Source organism: Limulus polyphemus, unplaced genomic scaffold (genome assembly GCF_000517525.1).
Source record: "Limulus polyphemus unplaced genomic scaffold, Limulus_polyphemus-2.1.2 Scaffold618, whole genome shotgun sequence".
In the NCBI taxonomy this organism is placed as follows: domain Eukaryota; kingdom Metazoa; phylum Arthropoda; class Merostomata; order Xiphosura; family Limulidae; genus Limulus; species Limulus polyphemus.
In genome coordinates this window covers 153,392-158,976 of record NW_013666228.1, presented here as the reverse complement: position 1 = coordinate 158,976, position 5,585 = coordinate 153,392, and positions in this window count along the sequence as shown.

Below are 5,585 nucleotides of genomic sequence, written 5' to 3'. Positions count from 1 at the left end.
CGTTTTAACCTTGTTTGGCGTTCATAGGTAGTGTGATGTTAACAAAAAATTGATCACTTTTGAGAATAGTATGTAACAGGCTTTTCTGACGAAAAATGTTCATAACTTAGACCATAATGATATATTCAGATTGAAATTTAGAATTCTTAGACGGAGATATCATATCGAGTAGTACTGAAACATCAACTCCCACTGAAGAAGAACTGAAAGGATTAGTTTGACAACTAGTTACATAGAATGGAGGAAACAAATCACAAGACAATAGGTGTTTCAAATATAACTTGAAATGACATATTGCCAGGAACTCATACAAATCCTGTAGGGAATAATGATTTCAGTAAATGGGAACCGTTATAAGTATGGAAAACATGGCCATTACAGCTGAGACTATGAGGAATCAACATCAATTAATAAAACAAGGAGACAAAACCCTAAGGATCCGTCTTCAAGCCAATCGGATCAAAGGAACAACAAAAGTTAACCAGATATTGGAAAAACAGGAATTAGCTGACATTATGGGGCAAAGCTCAGCTGATAATACACCTGCCTCAAATGAGATAAGCAGTTCATCGTTTAAGGAAATAAGTCCATTTATCCAGGGTTTACTAACAGAAAGCCTTACAATATGCTGATCAACATTGACCAGCTATAATATATTAACTCAGTTTGATAACGGAAGGAGGGAAATTGTCTCCAGCAATGATAAAAAGATGAATTAATTTAAACAGAAAGTGGACGGAAATTTTCAGTAAGATTACTTGACATCAAAGAAGACTGCATATTGGTATCTAAGACATGAATGTGAGGTTAAGCTTACTTCAAGTAGCTTTAATTTATACGGCCAGAAATCTATGTGTACTAATTGACAATTACTGCATCTGAGGTTACACTTCCCGTGATAACAAGGAAAGCAGTCACTGTACTACCAAGAAGTAAAATATTCATACCAGAATGTATTAGCAATAAACTTACATTTAGTGATTGAGCTGTATTAGAGCCAACACTGTAAAGTGTCTTCAGGGATTAATGGTTGGAAGAATTCTCGTGGATCTGAAGTATAAAAAACATCAGAAATAGTTACCTTAGAGGCAAGATGTAGGAAGTCAATGTCAAATCCTCACATAAGGGCAGCTTACCACCTCACTTACAAGTTTTGTATAAATGAAGCTGTGGAGGTCTTAGAGTTGATCAGTTCCATAAATTACACCACTTGTTCACAAATAATTTCTCCACCTGACCTCATGACTTAGGCCAAGCAAATAAGATATCTCATAAGAATATTACTGGAGATGCAATCCAATATGTTAGTTAGCCAGGCGATTCCCATTTGCAAAACAGGTTGAGGCTTTCATAGAAATAAAAACCATGCATGAGTAATAGAACCGTATGCTAGTCCATGGACATAATCTATTATACTTATGAAGAAAGGGTTCTGCATGGACTACCTCCAGGTGAATGAAGTGATATAGAAGGATGTCTACTGACTGTCACGGATTGATTCTACTTTGGATACTCTATCTGGATCAAATGGTTTTAAACATTGGATCTTAAGAGTGTATATTGGCAAGTGCAAATTGGTGAAGCAAGTAGATAGAAGACAGTCTTTAATTCAAGAAATGGATTGGGATAATTTGTTGTGTTATCATTTGCATTATGTAATGCAACTGCTACATTTCAATGACTGTTGCAGTGGGTGCTGTCTGAATTATCCTTGAACGTCATACTAATCTACCTGAATGACATAACTTAACATGGGAAGACTTTTAATAATGTTTATGATGTTATAAAGAATGTTCTCGATCAGTACAGCAAAGAGAACCTCAAATTGAATCCCAAAAAGTGTGAATTGTTTCTTCAACACATGAGTCCTGGGGGCATATAAACAGTAGAAAGGGGATGTCTGTAGGATTGACTATGTCCATAATTGGGCAATACCAAAGAACGAACATGGGGTAAGAGGATTTTTTGTGCTGTGCTTTTACTATTGTCGTTTTGTAAAATCATTTGGCTCAGGCTCTGTACAACTTACTTGAAAAGCCAAATACAATTAATTGGAATGCTGATTATGAATAAACATTCAAGAATTTAAAGAAGAATTAACTATTATTCTGAACAAGCATTCAAGAAATTGAAAGAAGAATTAACTACTAGTCTTGTATTAATATACCCAATATTCAAAGAACCATTTATATTACACAGAGATGCCAGTAAACTTGTAGTGGGAGCATCGTTATTACAAGTGCAATATGGAAAATAACATACGATTGTCTACTACAGCAAAGCAAGGAATGCTGCGGAAAAAAGATATCATTCAATACAAAAAAGAGCTACTGAGTGTTATTTGAACCCTAAGTCATTTTCTTCGTCACTCATATGGGCAAAATTTTACATTCTGGACAGATCATGCTGAATTGAAATGAATGATGAATTTTCATAATCCAGAAATTCAGATAGTAAGATGGTTCAAAAATCTCGAGGAATACAATTTTAACATTGTACATTACCCTGGATGCAACCATGGAAATGCTGAAACACAATCCAAAGAACCATGTGCTAATTAAAGAGCATAAACACTGTGAAAAGAGGGAAGTACAAGACAATAAATACAAATAACCTAAAGTACAACAGAGTATCATCCAAGATGTGCCATCCATAAGTGGTACTGAAGAAATAATGGGGTCAACATTCGAACAAAAGATGCTAGCTTGAAACCAATTATTCAGTGATCAAGAAATAATGCAGAAAAGTCCTCATGTCAAACAGCCTCTCCATACAAGTCAAAGAAGAAGAAGAAATACTTGGCACAATGGGATTCATTATGCCTACAAAAGGGCTTGTTATGTCAGAAATGGGAAGATACCATGGATATAAACAACTACTGCAGTTGTTACTTCAACAGTCTGTACATGATGCAGCACTCCATCAACTTCAGAACCTTCCAACAAATGGCACTAAAATGCTAAGAAGATACTGGAAAAAGTGTTTCTATTAGAATGGGTGCTGAAGATCTGTAGAGAATTGTTGTGAATAGCGTGAATTATGCTATGTGCAAAAAAGTCCACAAAATAAACAACATGAGAAGTTACAGCAGAATTGTGTTGGAGAACCATTTGATTGATTTACTGTCAATGTGCTTTGTTCCCTACCTAAGAGTAACAATGTGAATAAATATCATGGTTTCGATGGACTCTTTCATAAAATGGCCAGAATCATATGTTGTAACTACCCAGACCTTGCACTACTACTTATGAGTTATCGAAGAGGAGAGTGTGAAGCCGCAGGTAATACAACATCATCACAAATATCTGAGAGAGAAATTATAGTGTTGTGCTCACATTCAGAGGATTATCACTCAGCAGAGTTTTACACAGAATATTTGGAGGGACTAAAGAACATCATGGTATACATTACTTTATCTGGGAAAGATTTACCTCTTTAGTGATGAAATGAAATGACGTTATGATTTCAATGCTGATAAAACTGGCTTTCTTCGAAGTGAAATAGTATAACTGTACAATCCCCACTACAAGAAAGGATGGACTATAAAGTTAAGCAGATGTTAGGAAGGGTCATGTGATGTAATAAGAATAATCAGTGATGTGGTTACGTAACCCACAGAAACAGGCGATCAAATCCAATGGTCATCTACTTTGATCATCCTTGGAAGTACATTGGTTAGAAAATGACCCATTGAGTAACTGCAGAAAAGAATTAATTTTTCAGTGGAAAACCAATCTGTTGAGGACTATAGGGTTTATCCGAGACCATTTCCAGAGGAAGAAGAAGGATAGAGTACTGGTAGATTCATTTGACCACTTGCCCATGGAGAACTTCCCAACTGTTACGACAGCAAGTTATTACAAGGGGCAAAAGGCCATCTCATTTGTGTACCATAATCATCTAAAACAATAATATACAAAGACATAGTGCATGGAACATTTAGTGCAGTATTTCATTTTTGCATCAGGATTATTCAAGGAAGGGGCTGCATTGTAAACTACGTTTCCAATGTTTTAATTTAGGTGTTTGCTCGAGAGAGCTTTCCAGTTTTATGACATTAAGAATTTAGTCACTTCAGACAGTATCTAGAGATAAAGACACATTGTTTATAAATAGAAGTAATCAGGCATGCATGAACAGTAACTAATAAATGAGAAGTTAATTAAAAAGTTAAATGAGTATTCAGTGAGTGATTCATATCAATGTTAATAATAAGAGTTATTGCATCTATTCAGTAACTTGATCAATTAACCATTGAATTCTGTAAATTTGTTGGTGAGTTAGGCATACCATTAGATCGACATTTTCTACTGAAACATTGTATTCGAACTTAGATCTTCAAGTTTTGCTAATGTACAAGTAGCCTTTAGAATATATTACATTGACTGGAGTTCGCAATATTTTCGCCAAATGATTTAAAAGAATCAACCCAATAGTAGGATACATTACAACAGTATGATGAAGTAGACACATCATGCTCTAGTGAAGATATACAGTGTGTCAGATTTAACTTTTATTCACAAGCATTATACGTGGAAGTAATTTAAGAATTTAACCTAAAAAAAGGGGCAGAAAAATGTTCAAGGTCTCTGCACATTATATCCTTCTTAATAAAACAGAATAGAAGTAAGGATTAAAATATGTATAACAACAGATAATTATAGAAAAACTCTGGAAGAACTAAGAAAAATCTTATCCCCTGAAATATGCTCTCCAAAGCCATAATGGCGACACACTTGTACTTGTATGAACAACCTAATGAATGTTGTATGACTAACTAAATTATACAGAAACTTCAATATGTTATATTAAAAAGACTTTAAATACGCAAGTCGACAGGTCACGTGACCACCACAGCCAATAAAAAGTTGTGGTGCAGCAACATGTATCAGAACTGTATTTTGACATTTTGTTAAATATGTAGTGTGACACCCCCAATAATTGATCAGTTTTAGAAATGGTTGTGTTACAGCCCTTTCTGATGTAAAATATTCATTAATTGAGATCATAAAGATACGTTCAAATCAAGAATTTAGAATTTCAAAGATGAGGATATATTATAGATAATGGCAGTGAAAAACAATGGAATGAGGTTGAGTTTGGGGTAACAGGACCATGCAGAAATGAAACCCAGTACGTTGTACAAGCCCTGACAAGAAAAGTGTGGCATCTTACAACAGGTGACACTGCACGAAAACAAAGGTCAGTGGCATAAGCCATCCACATATTCCAGGCAACAATTCACAAAATATTTATGTAAAAGTGACACAAGTCACGTGTATACAATTCCACGATATTTTGGTTCGTGCATCACATACATCTAGCAGCTGGTGAATGAAATTGATATTTATACTATTACGTCTCCGTTCGTTAGTTAATTTTCCGTATAATTTATTTTCGAAGGAACTTTAGCGATACAAGTTCTTTGTTAAATGAAACTGGTTTATTCTTTCTAAATACAACTTTGCAATGCACTTAATTTCCACAGTCACACTATAACAAACGCTATAATTCACAACGAACGTCTCACGTGCTCGATTCAACAATACTCTCTCTCTGTCCACAGTTCAATTACTCATTACATT